The sequence below is a fragment of the Lonchura striata genome, chromosome 4 (assembly GCF_050655825.1).
Source record: "Lonchura striata isolate lonStrDom1 chromosome 4, ASM5065582v1, whole genome shotgun sequence".
Lineage (NCBI taxonomy): Eukaryota > Metazoa > Chordata > Aves > Passeriformes > Estrildidae > Lonchura > Lonchura striata.
The window spans coordinates 31,585,768-31,604,921 of NC_140706.1; the positions used below are offsets into that span (position 1 = coordinate 31,585,768).

A 19,154-nucleotide genomic window follows, 5' to 3' on the forward strand; every position below is an offset into this window, starting at 1 on the left:
ATGTTTTAACAGGTTGGAAAAAAATTGTGCAGCACATCTGCAGGAAAACTTGCTTCATAATTAATAATTGCTTCAGATGTGTTTATGGAAGTGAAAAGAACCTCTTCAGACCTGTGCTTTAGCCATGTTTTGCCTTGACTCAAGCCTTGTATATTGTTTTCAGCTACCAGTTTGTGGTTAGGTGGTGGGGTTTTTTCACAACTTATTTTAAGAAGATAATAAAATAGTCACTACAATCAACCAAACTTCTTTCATCACAAATGCCTAGTAAAAACATATAGTGAAAAAGTAGCTAAGACAGTTGTGATATCCTTGGCCGTTTGCCTCTCTGTGTTACTACTTGCTTGGGAGTTGTTTACATTATGGGATAGATTTGGCAAGTAATATGTTAGCTATAGCTATTGAACATGAGTCTCAAAAGCTATTTGCCAATGTGTTAGCATGGCCAAGGCATTTATGTTTCTTTACAGGGTAAAATTAGAATATTTTTGAATTTACTCTGAATAATGGATACATTATGTGTATACATGTGTAGGACCTTTCTCCTAAAATATGAAATTCCTATAATGCTTAGATTGTTTCAGGTGGCAGAGGCCAGAAATAATTTATCAAAAAGTTAGCCAGTAATTACAGATCTTGAGTCTTTTCTGTAATGATTTTTCATTTTGAAAAATCATTTTTAGGAACCTCTTTAGGAACTCTGAACAGCTCCTAAAAAACCCACAATTTTACCTATAATAAGGTTAAGCTTGTGCCAAAAATGAGCTTGTGCATAATAAAATTGTGTCAACACACTATAAACAGAACCCAGTACAGTTTGTTGTAGATTAAACATGTACATTTTTTTATTCCAAAGCTGAGCAACAGAAAACGCCATTCTCCCTTATCTCTGTAATGTTCACTCACTTTACTGATGATACACGACACACAGTTGTTAAGGAGGCACTCTAGAGAATGGCTGAACCCATTCTTCTTCCCAGGCTTGTTTATTTCTGACCATCATATTCTTGGTGAGATTATCAAGGTTATTTTATGTAATTTCCTCCTGTACTGCCATCAGTTGGGTTTTATAGATGGTTTATTTTTTTCTTTGATTTGTTTTTTCTTATATAAGGCAAAAGATCCCTTTTTCAGTGCTGCATGTTTTTTCCTGATAAGCAATGTGAAAGTAGAAACTCTGGAACTGCCTGAGGTTAGACAGACTATCCACTACTTCCAAAGCACAAAAATTGAATGTGTGGAAGAGTTAAAATGGGGCTGCAGAGCCAGCCTGTAACTACCCCTGACATACCTGTGATACTCTTGCCAATGTAGCTCCTGTGCAGATGAGCATCATTGCTCTAAAGGCATGCAATCCACTTCTGTTCCTCTGGGGAGGTTCACAGATCCTGTTCTGCAGAGCTGCTCCTTGGGCTGTAAGTGCTGCCTGGAGTTATTCCATGCCTGGTGCAGGACTGGTGAATTTCATGAGTTTCCTATCAGCCTGCTCCTCCAGCATTTGAGGGATCCCTCCATTGTATCAGGAACTTCCCAAGGCTGGTGATCTCCATTAACTTGAATTTGCTTGATACTAATGACCCATAAATGCAGTTTCAATCCATGTTTACTTTTTTAATAAGGAGCCAAACTTCTAAGTCTGGTAACCTGCCTCTTTGTGCCAAATGTACATGAAATTCAAGAAAGTTCTATACAAAATTCCTGGCAGGCGTTTTTTTCTTGCCCCTTCACAGAATATTTTGTTTCATTTATTTAACAAAATTATACTGCCAGAGTTCATATTGATTCTTTCATCTCACATTGAGAAATTAGTCCAGGTGCCCTGAGGTGCAGTCCAGTACCTAAAACCATATGGTTAATTTACTCTGAGATCATTTACAGATTATTTGTTTAAAGGAAGCCTTAGCAGTCTAAGTTAATATAGCAGAAAGTTCATTAGCATGTGCCCACAGTGTCCATTATGGCTACTGTGAGTTACTTCACGTCTCAAAATTGCCACTTTTTGCTTCCAGGAAGAATTCTCCCGGCTCCTCTCAAATGCCTTTTAAAAAGACTTGTCAAAAGTAGTGCAGAGAAAATTACTCTTATAAAACCACTGCTTGCTTTCTCTTTTATTAAACTCTTCCCATGTCTGTGTGCCTGGAAGCAGCTACAAGAGCTCCAAAGATGAGACAAACACGCAGTGGAGTAGCACTGCTCAGCCAGTGGGACACTCTGACAGCTCTGACCTCTGTGTGACTTGCTAACTCTACATCCAGTGGAAGCTCAAAACAATTACAGCCTGTCCAGCTACACCCACATTTCTTTCCTGCTGTCACACCTCAAGGAAGTCTGTGTGGGACAGGGACGTGTAAAATGTTCTGCAGCAGCCAAACAGTAATGGCTGAAAACAACACAGCTTACTGGTGTTAATGCCATCATCCTCAAGTGTTTGCCATACCTGTGGAATTAAATAGTTGCTAAACATAATTAGCTGAGATGTGTTAGAGTGTGGCAGTTCACTGTAATTTAGGTTTATATTCACTTAGCCTAGCATTCTTGGGGAAAGAAGCAAATGGTTTGATAACCTTCTGTACAGAGTGTTGATGAATGTCCTGTGCCTGAATAATTTATTATAAGACAAATTCCAAAAGTATCATTATAGTAAAGGCATGCCTGCTTTTCTGTGAATCTCAGTATCTCTACTATCTAGCTTGGTAGATAATGTGTGGCTTTTTGACAGCAGCTTTCTTGAGTAACATATCAGCTCTTATACAGTACAAAAATTCTCAGATGAAAACCTGACATCAGTGAAGAGGAGGGATCTTCATCCTACCATGTCTTGAAAACAAGGATTTAAAAACAAAAGTGCTTTTTACTTTTGTATGTGGTGATATTTATGTAGCAGGTGACAACATTGTTCTTGGTTACTTCAATAAAATAATGTTTGTACTGGTGAAGTCCTCAAGACCTGGTTCAAATATGCTGGTAATGGTTAATTATTAAAAGAAAATAATCTGTATTTTAAACATTAAGATGAAGTTCTTAACATAAGCTGCTATGGTCAGGTTTTCAAAGCACAGAAGTTGATTGAGTACAGCAATGCAGGAACCTTACTCATTTGCTTCAAGTACCTATTTCTACAACAGTGTTTACTGCGTGTGCTCTTTTAGAATATAAATCTTTAGTTGTGTAGTTATATATTTCATGGGGCAAAAGGAGTGACAGGTATTGTTCCTTTGAGATAGCACAAACAAAAATGTTTTGCTCCTGAATCAGGCTATCTTGATGCTGTGACATTAGGAAGCCATTAGATGACCTTGGTGGGATGGTAATCATTAATATATACAATTAATTTTTCTCTTATAAGCTATACTGAAAACTAAAGTGATTCGTAGGGAATAAAAGGTGACAGAATTTCTTTTTGTTTGTTGTTGATAGTTACACCATTTTTGACAATGGTGATTTGAATTTCATAATAAGGTGATACTTTGGAGACTCTTGCATAGAAATTACTATGGAACTCATTAAAACACTGAGCATGAATTGTGTATGAGAATGTGGGTCCCTTGTAAGTGTATCTATCACAAAACAATTGTGAATTATCTGAAATGAAAAAGCCCAAAAATTACTTTAAAGCCACTGAACAGATCCGCTTTGCGATGCTTCTGCAAGCAAGTCCTCATATGGCAGCATTCTGAATATCACATGTATGTCCTGCATCTGCTTTCTAGAGGCAAAATGTAAAACTTCTGTATTGTAGCAGTTGTTCTGTCCCCTTCTATTTGCTGTCCATTAATGTGCACAGGCTACTGCAAAGTGTGATTTATTGAACATCAAGTGTAGCAATGTAGTGGTTACTTGTGGGTGACTCATTAATGCATAGTAGTAGTTTGTATTTACATAGTCTCTAAATTAAAAACAACAAACCAAGAAAGCCTGTATTATGTTTGATAATGTAAGTGGTGGAAGAAAATCCATAGTCTGTAATGTCTGTTTACATAGAACTGCCTTGTACGAAACAGGTTTTAGTAAATGTGAGATAACTAAGGGGTTGGGTCCTAAACTGGAGTAAAAGGGCACCATTGACCTCAGTTGAACTTCACTGAGGAACAGCTGAAGAAATAGCAGGAAGTATTTGCATTCTTCACTATTTCTAAGACTGGAAGATAGAGAAAAGAGCTAACCAGAGGGCAAACAGAAAAAATTATGGAGTGTTACACAAAATGGTACATTTTAGTTTGGAGTAGGACTTTTTTTTATTGCTAATGTTGGCAAATAGGTATTTATTAACTCTGATGACTCACTTTTTTTGCATTCAGTTAATTCAAGTAGTGATTTGGTATCATTTAAATGAAGCTGATACCCTACTTGTGCAAAACTTCAGAGGTCATCAAGTTTAAGTACAGTTTCCTTGCTTTTAGCAAAAAAAGTAGAGGAATGCATGCTTATACTAAATGCAAGGTTTCTTCTTGGAGGGATATAATATGTAGCATAAAGTTCTGCATGCTTATGGAAATGAAGAAGCTTTATGCATGCATGGGCAGCTTTTGTACAAGTTCAGATGTTTGGAAGACTTGTTCCTGATACCCACTAGAAATGGGGAACATAAGAGCAGCTGTCTACAGTCACTGGATTGTGGTAGAGGATATGAATGAGGTATGAATTGGTGTCTTTCTTGGTCTTTAGGCCATAGCTTCATCTGGTATCACTATTTCTAAAATCTACCAAACTGAAGAAAATGATCCAGTTTCTTAAAATGCTGGGTAGAGTGATGGATTGTATTTGCCAGTCAGCACAGAGGCCATGAGACACAATGGGATATTCAATATAAAATAAGAGTACCAAGGGCACAAAGGAACAGTTAATAATTTTTGAAACCTACAGTTCTGGTCACTTAATATTCAGAAGCATTTGCTGTTTCAGAGTTTCTGCACTTCATAAAAATTCAGTGGTTTGTGGATGGCATGGCCTTAGTTATTAATTCACTGCTGATACATTCATTGGGCCTTATCTTCTACTCTTAAGTTTTGTTTATGCTGATGTCACTCAGCTGAAGACAGTGCAGCACAGTCCTGCACTACAGAACAGATGCAGCTTATGTCTTTCTTTGGACATTAACAAAGCCTGTAATCACATCTGCTGCCATGTCTAGTAATACAGTTTTTGACATAGATATTCTCCCAGTAAGAGTCTGCAATTCTCAAACCAAAGTCATATTCTAGAACCCTTGATTGCTAGACACTGGTTGCATATACTTCTTTACCATCATAATAACTTACTGAACAATTGTGAAATGTTTTTTCTTTTTATTTGGTACATATTCTACTGGCTTTGATGTTTTAAAATAAAAAGGCTTCACACCACATTAAGAATTTTATTCAGCAGTGTTGATTGCTTTTACTAATTGATCAAATTTGATGGCTGTTGTCAAAGCAAACTAAGAATGCATGTTGTGGTTTACCCAGACAGCAGCCAAGCCCCACACAGCTGCTCCCTCACTCCCCCACCAGCAAGACTGGGGAGAGAATTTAAATGGTAAATGATAGAAAACTCGTTGGTTGAGATAAAGGCAATTTAATAGAGAAAGCAAAAGCTGCACACTCAAGTAAAGCAAAGCAAAACAAGGAGTGAATTCACTGCTTCCCATGGTCAGGCAGGTGTTCAGCCATCCCCAGGAGAGCAGGGCCCCATCACACATAACAGTGACTTGGGAAGACAGAATCACAGAACCACTAAGTGACAGTGTTGATTTTCAAAATGCTCAATGTTTTTTGGTATTAGCATTGGCTTACATGTGATGTAAAAATTTCTAGCAAGAGTGATTTATCTGTTGTGCAGTCGTTCATTGTAATGGTTGTGTTGAAACCACCCGTTTTGTAAAGCAGTGAAAACATGTGTTTTTTAGTAAGAAATAATAAAATAATTATACTGAAAAATAGTGTGACAGACACTTAGAAATAACTTAGAAAGTACATATAAGTAGACATCTCTTACCTAAGCAAACAATGAGTTATATTACTGTACTATATCAAAAAATCAATGAAATTAATTCTAAACAATGTATCACAGGTAGGAGTAGTATAGAAGGTTTTTAAAGAGGAAGTATGAACATGATAACATGAGGCAGCTGCTTTCAAGGAGGTATAAATTATTCTAAATAAAAGCAGAATTTCTATATTATAGCTATATAGCAGAAGGGAGTAGGAGAAAAATATGAATCTTCTCTTCACTTAAATCTGGTGTTTGCCATGTGGTTTCTTTAAGGTAACTAATACTACATTAAAATATGCTTGAAGGAAAGGTACTGTTGCTGTGTCAGTAGTTAAATTGAGGTGAATTGTAGGGTAGAGTTAAAGAACTGAGTGGAGTTGCATGGGAAACTGTTAATTTCCTTAATAGAAATAGTTTTGAAATTGCAGAAAGTATTACAGAAATTACAGACTTTCTAAGCAAATCAAAACCTGAACATCAATGTCACATTTCCATGAGTGGAAATTCAGACTGAAATAATTTTTTAAAACATTTAGTTTGTGTTGCTGTCCAGAGCCAATTTACAGTGAACTAACTTATATTTAAATAAAAGCTTAGGCTAGCCAAAAAATCAAACACATAATTTGGAAAAAAGCTAACAAGTAAGTAAAGCCAAAACAGAACCTCTTAACAGTTGTGCAACTTATGCACCATTTTCCGTAATTGCTACTCTTTTCTACAAACATTTTTCTACAAAAAAGTATTTTCCTACAAAATGTTGTGTTTGGGTGGTGATTTTAACCTCATCAAGTTTGAAAGGGAGTGCTCATACATAGTGTTCATTACAATAACCCTATAAAGAAATGCACATTCATCAGCAACAGGAGTGATGCTTCAGAATGGGATTTTGAGTGAGAGGGAGGCTTCCAAGAGGCAAGACAGAATGGGATGAAATTACAGCCGAAATACCAGAAAGCAGAGAGGTGTTCACAGCCACACCTTTGAAATTAAAGGAGTTAATTTAGGAACTTCTGAACCTATGTCATTGATAATACTTAGACCAAGTGGAGAGGAGAAAAATTACATTAGATCACCTTCAGAAATGAGGATAGAATGCCAGGAGAGTGAGACAGTGTGGGGCTAGACACACAGGTGAAAACTGAGTATGAAAAGAATTATACTTAAAGAGGGAAGTAGAGAATTTCATCAAGACTGTAGAATATAAAGAAAAAACTTGACATGCATCAGCAATAATGCAGGTCGTTTAGTCCCTAAAACTGTTAGTTTCTCAAGAAATATATACTTTTCAATTATTTGAAATAGAAATCAGAACACTAATCTGTCTTGCTAAAAAATTCCTTTTAAAGGCACATTGATTCCTACATATATTCCTTTGTTTATGCATGGACTTTCAGAATTATCTCATCTTTTGATTGGAAGTACTCTGATACCATTTCATTTAGATGGGAGAAAGAACATCTCACTGCTTCAAATGTTACTAATCTTCAGGGGAAGTATTTACATCTCCTGGACCAATTTAAGGTGATTGTTTTTTAGAGATATTAAACTAGCTTTTTACATTTTGAAAATTATTCCTTCTTTTAGGCTTCTGGTTTCTTGTACACTGTGTTTTGTAAGCAGCACCAGTAACTGCTGTAAGGAATGAAAAAGCAATTGTGTTTTCAGTTCATTAACTTTATTAATTTGACAGCTTTTCACAGATACCTATTTCATGACTTCAGGAAATTTCAAGACCAGTTAGCATAGCTTCTTTATTGGAGTTGCATTGAGAAAGATGCATGTTTAAAAATGCAATGTGAGTTTAAACCTTCTTCCTTTTCATTCAGAAAGTTCAGGTGAAATATCAATAATTTGAGTCATTCTAAATTTCTTAAATATGATTTAGTGTTGGTCCTTTAAATATTGAATCCTTTAAAAAAGAAGCTTACTTCTCTGCCCATCTGCCATACAGTCCTCTCTTACTGTTTCATGTGACTAATTACTGTTTTTTGGAACTGAATTATTGTGAAGTAACAAGTTCTAAATAATATTGCTATAAGCCAGACTATTAAATATAAAAATCCTTATGAAGCAGGTATTGATTAATTCCATAGTTCCATTAATTCCATATTTTCAGGCCTATAGCCCCATGATTCTTTTAAAGATTGAAAAATTTTACCAATCTACTATGTAGGACCACAATTTGTAAGATAATTAAAATTTACCAATTGCCTCTGCAGACTCTTCTGTCTGCAGAAAAATCTGGAATGGTAATTTTAAATATGCTGTACTCCATTGTGAGGATTGTTGGGCTCCTGTCCAGTAGCTTGTAAGTAACTTATGAGTGCTGAAAAACATCCCAGAAAGCTGCTGAGAAAACCAAGAACTGACAGAGCACTCTGACACTTCTTCCTGACAAAACCCTTGTGGGTTTTCATATGGCTAAAGCTGAAAGAAGAAGCTTACAGGCTGCCATGACAGTATTGGAACATACACTGTTCCCGTCACTGTTCAGTATCAGGTCCGAATCCTGTTTAAAGTTTTAGATTTTCATACAGTGGTGAGTGAAAGCAATAGAAGGGTCACAGTGTTATCCGTGTTTCTCTGTCTAGTTTGTTCTTAGTAAGATTTGTTTACAGTTCAATTTCCATTTTTCAAGCTATTTTAAATAAATTTCCTCTTCAAAGAAAAAAATTACTGTCACTCGTTATGCCACTTAATGTAGTGTATTAATTAAAATCATAAAATGCATTTACCTTAATTATATTTTCTTCTTCTGAACACTCCTAAACAAAATCAGCATGCCTCCATGTTAACTTGTGCACATTCATGTGAAATACATGTGCTGGAGTTGAAGCCTGTGTTTCTGTTAGGTGCATGTGGGTTGACATACAGCTGAAATCAGTTGTGCTCTACAAAGCAGGGGAATTTAATGAGCAAGTAGCAGTGGCTTTTGAAATGACACACTGCTTAAGTGCACTGTATGGTAGGTGGCTGTGGTTATAAAACTATAATTAAGAGTGTGGGAACTTAGAACATCTGCTAAGGGAATGGCACTTACTGTTGCCAATTTAAAATAAATAAATACATAGAAATGCCTAGTGCTGTAAACCTGATATTAAGATACAGATTAATCTGAGGACATAATTTTAATAATTATATTAAGTAATCTGGGGGGTAGTATGTGAAGGAAGATATTGTGTAATGCTGCATTATGTCATCTATTTCCCTTTTTGTTATTCAGACTGCAGTTGATGAGGTTGAACAGCTGGTATTACAGCAAGGCATGTAAGTGATCTATGTGCTTTCCTGAAACAGACACCACCCATGGCAGGCACTCCATGAGCTAGCCGAGTGACACTTACCAAGCAGAACAATGAGCCTAAATAGCACCCGTGGTGGTGTCAGAGCTGGGCTGCTGCAGGTACATTTGAACTAATCTGATAACCTCACTGCAACACACTGCATTTGGAGCCAGTGCTAAACCCACTCAATCCTGTTGCCATCATGCTCCTGGCAACATACCCTTGGCAAAACGTCACTGGGTGGTTAGAAAACAGAAAAGACTTTGTGTAAGTACTATCATATATCTTTGTAATAATGAAGCAAACCTTGTCTTAAAGGTAATATATTCAATCATTTTGTTTAGAACTGCCCTGCTGAATAGCCTCTGTTAACTAGCTGCAGCAGATCTGTTATCTAACTATTACCATAATTTGCTCATTAAAGATGCTGTTTCAAGTTTCTTGTCAAAAGCTAGAGATCATGATTCTACAATATAATGATTATTTACATTAAAAATTCTGGTCACCTATAGTTTAACTAAATTTGGACTCACTGGCTGGAATACAGTGAAACACTTTAACACAGCTTTGATAGAAATGTGACTTTTCCCTCTTATTACAGAAATTCACACAAAAAAAATCTGTTTGCAGGTGCTCAGTAGAGATTTGGCAAAAGCAGAATCTGAAAACCTATTCCCATTGCACATGAATGGAAAATTAGAATTGAGTACTTGAATGCTTCCAAGTGCCAGGGCTAGTATAGGGAATGAGTGGGACTATTCATGTAGTTAGTACTGCAGTGAACATTAGAGCAATCTGAAAATGAGGCGGTGGTGTTTGCTGTTCTTTCAGACCCACTATAGACCAATCTTTGCAGAGGAAAAGGCTGCCTGGCTTGAAGACTGAGGGAATAAGAGCAGTAGACTGTGACAAATTGCCTTTGGCAGGGGAAGGAGGAGTTTGGTTTGGAGAGTAGAGGCAACAAAACTGGGAATTAAGTGAGTTAAGAGAGATAAGATTGGATAGGAAGGGATCTGGGGCTGAGAGCTTAGAAGGCAGATGTTTGTCTAATGGTTCTAGAAAAGTGATTTGGATGTCCCTCTGGTGTCAGATAATGAGATTTCAGTATTTCCTCTTCCTTTCAGAAGGAAGAAGAATCTAGGTAATGGGCAAAGGCTTAACATTGTGAAGGCTGCAGTAGGAAATGCCAGCTGATGCTACTTCTACTGCTTCAGCTTGCTCCCTCTGTGTAGATGTAGTTATTTCAATTGTTTTATAATCACTTATTTCTGCAAATCTGTGGCCTCATCCAGAAAATAAACTGGGTCTCTTCATGGGATGTGGGAGTAGGTTTGTGTAAGGAATGGAGTCAGTAGTAGACTACTTAGGGTGCTTCTTCCATTTGCTTGCATTTGCTGGCACAGTTTGCTTTGGTAATAGGAAACTTAGAGAGTGAAAACTATCCTGACTTGTGCCCCTCCCTCTTCATTCCTGTGGTAGTGGGTAGTGTACTTTATTATGGAAGAGCATGGAAAACTCTTACTGGGTGGCTGGCAGGCAGATTCTGTGCCTGCACCCTCCATGTGGCAGTGGCAGTGGCAGTGCTGTACAGGCACCCAGTCACCCTAACCTTGTCCCATGTTTGCTGCAAGCCTAGCACAAACCTCTGGTGTTTTCTTTCAACATTTCTGTGAAGAATGAATCATTTTGTGTGCCATCTCACAACTGTTCCAGTACCATTCTGCTTAATCTTTGTGAGTTTTCACTGTAGATGGTTTCTGATTTGCTCTAGAATCAGTAAAGGATGTGCTCATTAGCAGAAATTTTAAATGTGCTGGTGAAGAATAAGGTATTGAGAGGGTGAGATAAGGGTAAGCATACAATCTGAAATTTACCAGTTGTCTGGAACTTCTGAAATTCAGCTAGCACGTACAGGTAGCTAGTATTAACACTCATTTATGTGAGTAAACTATGCTCCTAACCATAATGGGAGTGGTATTTATATTAGGAAGAATTGTAGCTTTTTTTGTTTTTCTATATAGCATCGAGGAACATTGGATTTCATGAGGTCTGAAATCAGTTGGCAGTACAGTGCACATACTCATTTTGTAAACAGTAGTAGTGGCATTATTTTGATGTCTGTTATATGAAGAAGTGAAGTTCCGTGAAATGAAAACTGATGATTGTGCCCAATGAGGAAAGGCAAAATGCAGTGTCAGCAAAACATTTAAATTCAAGCTTGCAAGGCTGATTATTCTGGTTTTCATGTGTTGTACATAAGGAGTTTTCCTTTGTTTTGAAAGCACATAGTATTACTGCTGTTAAATATATTCTTTCCACTAAATAGTTAAGTCTCTACTGGGACTACAGCTATGCAAAGCAGTGCTATAATTCTTGAGAAATGGCAAAATGTGCTAGGAGTTAATAAGATACACTGCATGGTATCAGGCAGGCTTTATAGCAGGGATAGAAGATAGAAGTTTATAGCATTTGACTTGCTGTCACTGATGAGTCATTTAGGTATTGAGGCATTGTAAGTCAGCATGAAGACTGAAAGACCAGAAATATTTCTTGTGCAGCAGAACTGAAGAAACTATGTATCTGTTCAGACCAACAGTGAATAAAGCTACTCTAGGTTTTGCTTCACAACTCCTTAATCTGAACAAAAATCTTATGATCTTTCCACCATTTTATTGCTCTTTAGCTCTTACCATTTTGGGTTCACAGGGTAGATCTGCAGATGTACGAACAAACTAAATTGGAAGTTGTGGCTCAAGGAAGAAGCCTCACATGCTTCCTGTGCCAGGAGGTCCCTGAAGTAGGTGTGTCAGTAGTATTTTGGTCTGCAGGGCCAGAGTAGAGCAGATCTGAAGTCAAGCCCCTGTATAGATGTCAGGCTTTGACACCTTTTTGCTGAAGAAAGTTATTCTACTTGCAGACACTGAAACACCCTTTAGAATTGAATCACACCAAGGCAGTTCCATGAGTTCCAACTGTATTAGTCATCAATCCATGCAGAGCTTGGAATGAATGTAATGGAAAAATCTTGGGTTCAGCCCTTCACCTTTTTAAACAGCAGAAATATTTTAGTTGTTTTTGTTGTCTTCTTCCTGCCTAACAAGGCAGATTAAACCAGATGCTGTGTGGGAGAGAGTTTTGTGGCTGGGTTTATAAGGTCCATGAATTTATCCATATACAACTCCTAAGTCTTCCTTCCGGTATATGAATTCGCTTTTATCTAACAATGCTAGAGTATATTGTCCACTTGGCTCTGGCGAGGTCTGTATTCTCTAGGAGAATGCCTTATGGAACTTGTGAGACTTGATTGTTCCCAAGACCTCTGCATCTCTGTCAAACTTAGCCAAAACTGGTCACAGGTTTTAAGTACCCCTCAATAGAGGGAAACTGAAAGTTTCCCTGTACAAACACTTCAAATTATATCTTAGAAAATAATAAGGATTAAAATCTTTCACTTGGTATCTTCTTAGTTAGTCTTTTAAGTTACAATTATTCCTTCTGGTTTTATGTGTGTGTTAGAAAAAGATTAAAGCAAAATGCTGCTCATTCAGCACACTTAAAAGAATATATTAAGGAGCCTTTTATCACCTCACCCATTGGTCCAACTCTCTTAGCTGTATATGACATTACCCAGTAGTTCAGGAAGCGTATTTTTATATCTAAGACAAAACCAAGAGAGGCAAACAGAAATGGGCTTTTCTTTAATGGATTAACACTATTCCCACTGATTCTATAGGGAGTGGTATTGACTCATGGAGGGAAAAAAGCCCTGTATGAACGAGTTCTAATTTTGGTAGAGATTTATGCATGTTTAGTCTAAAATTGATACATACTACATACCTAATAGAAAAGAGCAAGAATGCATTGTTTGTCATACTGTTTAGAACCAGAAAATTAGAAGTATTCAAGTGACCAGTAATTTGCAAAGTTCTGGAAAATAAACTAAAACTGTCTTGCATTCCTGATAACTTTGGTAGTTACTGCGATCTAAAGAATCCAGAATTAACCATTCTGTGATGAGTTCTTGACAGGAACATAGTGCTAATGATATTTGTCTTGAGAAAGATGGAGAAATAGCTGGATATTCTGGGAATATTTGTATCTTTTTGGAAATGAAACTTTAAATAATCTTTTAAAGAATGTCTAAAAGATTTGATAGGTGAATTCTGGGTACCATTGTTTAAAAATTGTATTTCCTGAAAGACAAATACTTCATTATGATAAAATGAAAACTTTCAGAAGTACTAAGACGTACGTACTAAATATAAGTACGCATAAGTACTAAGAATGGCTTTAAGGCACTCTGTCTTACAGTGGAGTTTTTTGTAGTTACATCCATGCACACCAATCCACTGCATATTTACTTCAGTGACATTCTCCCATACAGTAATCTTAAGTAATTTCCAGCCTATAGAATAAGTCCATCTGATCAAATACAGTTCCTGTAAAACAACAGCAAATGTGGAAGACAAAAGCAGGGAACAAAAATAACCACCACTAAAGGCTAGAATTTTAAAATTTGGTAGTATTAAAAACAGTAGTAGTAAAAGGGTAAGAAATGTGAATTGGAGTCAGCAAGTTAATGGAACTTTTCTTTTAACCTTTATTCGGTTAATGGAATCTTTCTCCTTTTTTATTTTATACTGAAGTAGTAAAAAAAATGAAAAAAAAATCACAAATGCCACAAGCATGACTGGAATTATTAATTAAATTTTCTCTAGTGGTAGAGGAGGAGATGCAGAATGTAAGAGCAGCAGTTTGTCCTCCTCATTCCTTTTGCAGCTGTAAAAATAACCAGTACAATGTACAGAATGTTGTCGGCTTGAATAACTTTCTTGGTATCCTCATATACTTTCAGTGTCATTTTAAGAAAATGTTCTGCTACTGAAGTATCTGAGAAGTATTTTGACAGGCCAGCAAGAACCTATGTAGAACCAAGTGCAGAAATTTTGTTTGTTTTTCACTACATATCAAGTCAAAATAAGTATCTAGTAAAAATCATGCTACAAACAGGCAAAATTTTAAGTTTCATGTGTTTTCTCTAGAGAGGGAAACATTGATACCAATTTAAGTGAACTTCTACTGATGCTATGTGCATGAACAAAGATTACTGTTAGAAACCTGCAGTTTGGAAATGTGTAGTCTTTCCTTTTCCTATCAGAAAATTAGTAAATTTTCTATGTTTCATAAAGAAAGTGGGAGAGATTATACCAGTTTCTCTTAATCTTGCATTTATAGCATTCTCAGAGAATTTACATTAGGAAAAGTGGCTGGAAAGAAGTTCTTGTGCCATGAGATGAATTCCCCTGCATTCAGATAGTCACATTTTTCAGATATGCTTGTCAAGTTCAGAGTCTTAAGTGTGACCACAGCACTTCTGACAAGTGCTTCAGACCTTAATGATTCTCATGAATAGAAATTATTTTATTATTTTCAGGTCACATTTAAGATACATGAAATGGTTAATACTGCTTTTATTTCCTCTGCTTGCATCCAATCCCTTGATGTGCTTATAGAGAATGATCAGCCAAAGACTCCTGTGGTGGATTTTCCTGTATCTGACACTCTTTGAACATTTGTACATGGGAACTAGAGCCACTTGCCATTGTCCAACACAAAGTCCTAGCAGTACACCAAGTAACAATGTTAGTATTGTATTGGCTGAGGAAATAGGCTCAAATATCCAATCTGCTGAGAGTTAGATATCAACCTAAGATAGTTTGTTTGTAGTACTGCAGATGATCCAGGAAATAGAGCTTTTGTGTGTAGAGATTTCCCTGGTCACGCACTTACTGCTGCTGAGTACAATGTGACTTATCTGTTGTGTTCCAGTAGAAGTTTATGACCATGTACACATTATTCACCATCCCAATTGTTTAAGGATCCGATCAGTACATTTCCAGATAATGTGCATGAGTAATATGTTCAACAGCACTGCACTTAGCATGAGGATCTCTTCTTTTAAGAAAAACTTAAAAGTTAAAATTACAAAAACTGTGATGTCAATTGTCTACCTGTGTTTTTCTCTTTGGTTATCTATCTGAAATCACTTTAATTAGAACTAGAGTTCTAGCTTCTGAGTATTCAGATCCTTATAGGGTGAGGCAATGTAGTCTAGGGCAAACAGCATTTATGCTTCTGTTTAACATAAAACATAGAAATAGTTCTGTGGGGCTTTCACAAAGCCCATACTAAAGCATATGCTCAGCATAGGCCTTGCTGTGCTGGATCTTAGTAAAGATCCCCTGACACTTTGAGGACTTCTTGTTGCATGTTAATAAACTGAAACATGGGGGAACCATTTTCATTATAAGCATCATCTGCTGTGAAACATTTTCTCATACAAAGAGTATATTTGCATATAAGCTTTCTACCTTCCTATAGGCTCAGCAAGAGACGACTTCTAGCAAGGAAGTCTCTGGACAGTTTTTTCTTGGTGCAAGTGTTGTCACAATCTAAACATTTGGGGTTTATCAGGTTTTCATTGCATTCTCATTGCTGTAGTTTCCCGCTAATAGTGAACATCTAAAAGAATTTCTGCTAAGTAGGGAGAGAAATAAAATAGTCAGCTTCACTGTACTTTCAGAACTAATGCTTCATACTTTTTTTTAACCCTCCTCACTGTGAGTGTATGAGTTGGCAGATTCTTAATGATGTGCATTAAAAGAATATACTGCCACATGCAAAATAGGATCCTGCCTGGTAATTAATATGTGTTTGTAGATCACCTGCAATGTTTAAACTGAATAAACAATCCTTGTGGTAAACTCACCACTGATTCAATTCCTTAACTTTGCAGATATTTTCTGAAGTAGATTACTCTCTCAAGCTCAAACTGTGAAACTGGCAAGCAACATTAATGGAAGTCTGACACTCCCTCTCATGCAAGTCAGGAAAACTCCCGTCTTCTCCAAATATCTGGGAACTATTCTCTATCTAAGAAAATGAAAATCTGTAATTTTCCAGTCAGACACACATCTATACTGCTGTTGATCCATCTGCACTCTGTGTTCTAAATCAATTGCTTCTCTCACCAAAGGTCCTTGGAGTAGAATTCAATACAAAGGATGGTAACTATAAAGAGCACATACTAGAATTAGATTTAGAATTAATATACAGAAACTCTATCAGAACTCTATCAGAAAATTACATTTTAAATCTGCTTTTTATAATACCTTTTGTGACATGGCAAAGAGTGAATAACAGGTAACTTAGAATCACAGAATTGCTAAGGCTGAAAGGGACCACATTGGGTCATCTGGTCCAGCCTTCCTGCTCAGGCAAGGTCATCTTTGAGCACAAAGCACAGAACTGTGCCTAAATGGTTCTTCTGCCTTAATGTCTGTAGGTACTTGAAGATCTGAAAAAAAATTGAATTAAACTCCTAACAGTAAAGTCATGCATCTTGATTCATGAATAAACTGAGGGTGGGGAAACCTTCCTTGACTTCGCACTAACCCTTTTTATAGCTCCATATGAATGTGAAACAGAAGGGGTGACAGAATGTTTTCCTTCAGCACCCCACACTTCAGAATTTACTGGGAACAGAAGTAATTACAAGTAGATATCAGGGTCTCTTGGAGAAAATAGAGCAGATGTCAATGAGATTCCCACAAATCTTTTCAGTAACCTCTTGCAATGGAAAGAATTTCTGAGCTGTTAATCACTGTAATATTATCAAGGATATGTATTTATTGAAACTAAATGTCGCAATGGTAACTGCAGATGTATGCAACACAGCGGACCCATTTTTGTGCATTAGCACAGTCATTCCTTGCTGCTGCATTAGCTCTTCCAGGTGAAGCTAACTGTAGAAAAATGCCATGAAGATTAATCCAGTATTTCCGTCTGCAAAAGCTGGGCCTGTGTGTGTGCTGACTGATCTTTTACCTCAGCATCAGAGATGAGGTGTGAGCCCAATCCAGGTGGCTGATTTTGAAAACTCACAGCTCGCAGTGGTGCTGTGTGTTCGCACGGCCCTCGCATGCCTTTGTTCTGCCGCAGCGTTGGCTGGCTGAGAGCTGAGCGTCTCAGCTGATCACTGGGTGTGCATTTTGGCACTAAAGTGCCTGATGCTTCCAGTGCAACATTCATTGCCTCTGTCAGGGGCAAACCCATTCCCAAAGAACAGTTTTCAGGAGGAAATTAAGAAGGAGCAGAAGTACAAAACAAAACCAGCCCTTTGCTCCCTGTTCCTCCCACCACCACTTCCCTCTTGAAGCAAGGATCTTAAAGATTGATTGAAACAATGTTGAATAAAATTATTTCAGGCATATGGCTTTTAATTTCGTTGCATTTATTTGGCTTCTATCCCAGTATCATTAAGTATTTGAATGGTGCTTTAGCTCTTTAGAAGCAGAGAATTCAAAATAATTTTAGTATTAAATACAAGGCCTGCTGTTTGCATGCGTGAGATTTGGATTGCCTTATTTACACACATATCTTTTAGGTATGCAAGATTAAGCTGTTTTTCAGCAAAATTAGATTAATGTGGAAAAATTAGTGATTTGTTTGAGGTCCCTCAGTGAGTGTCAGCGATGTGGCCTAAACTGTTCAGATAGAAGCTGCCATGCTGAAACTGAGTTTTGTCTGTTAAAACTTCAGTAGGAGTTAAGCATGCTTTGGGTAAATATATCAAAGCCACCTGCTAGAAATCATTTTAGCTCTGCAGTGTTCCAAGAGTCCTGTCTGGGTCTGAAAATAAATATCATGTTGCATTTTGTACCTTATATGTGGTACGGTCAGCAATTCAGTTCCAGGCTAAAAGAAGGTTTGGAAATGGTGTCTCCTCTAGCAGTCTGAAACTGCAGTGGGAATTTGAGGCTGTAAGAACATTCTGTAGCAGTTAAAGAAATGCAAAATTTCAGTCATAGACCATACTGTAAAAAAAAAAAATAACCTTAATTTTTAAAGTATCTTTTAAAAATTTGCAGCAGTAGTTTGCTGATGGCTGCAGCAGAAGAATAATATAAAACTTCATTCACTGCCAGTTATTTATTCCCATAGCTCTCAAGAAATACAAAAAAATCTCAAAAATCAAGAAATCTCAAAAAAATACTATTTTTTTGACCAGTGGAATGTCTGGCTTTGTTATTAATACAAGAGTATGCATGAATATACATGTTACCTCAGAGGTACAGTTAATTCAGGGTTCCTGTTGAGTTGAACAGAGCCTGGAATTCTGTTTTGATATTTTGTTTACTTGTATTAATTAGGACCTTAATCTCCCATCATAAAAATGGCCCCTCATGCATACCTTCCAACTTTCTCCGACATAACCAGGCAGTTTATATTTTTAATTTCTTTTTTGAAGCTGTATTACATTACAAAATCTGATTTTACCTTTGTTTTATCTCGGACTTGACGTGGGAATAATGAGAGGAGAATGTTTTTGACTTCTAGTGTTTTTGCCCATTTGCTAAAGTACTTTTAGGCAGTGTATATGGAACAATACAGCTAAGCCTGGCTAGTATGCTGGTGCCACTTTATCCTGAGATAAAGCTGTGACCTCAACTGGCAGTAGGTGGAAAATAGTGTCTGCTCCTTCTCATAACATCAGTGGGTTAAAGCTGGCTGTTATATAGCATGTTGCGAGTTTTTTGCAGTTGTATTTTGACTTGTGTTTTACTATTTGTTTGTTTGTAAGTAATGTATGGAGTTGGGATATATAAATAGATTAAACCTTCGTGTGCACTTTATATTATTTTGGTGCAAATTATTATCTTTAAAAAGTGACCTGATTTGCTACTCCATTAGGATTCCTGTGAGTGCCAAGACACACGTCCTGATTCTGTGCATAGAAATACATCAAGCAACATTAAGAATGTCAGTTTTGTCTGGATAGACATATTAAATCACTGGATGAAAACAACCACATCTGCTTATAAATCGTTGAAAAAGACT

The 19,154-nt window shown here is 36.9% G+C and overlaps 1 protein-coding gene across 6 annotated transcripts in view; it reads left to right on the top strand.

The window, feature by feature from the left end:
* SORBS2 (sorbin and SH3 domain containing 2) overlaps positions 1-19,154 on the top strand; it is a 144,511-nt gene that overhangs the window by 46,477 nt on the left and 78,880 nt on the right. The gene's annotated exons all lie outside the window — the stretch shown is intronic.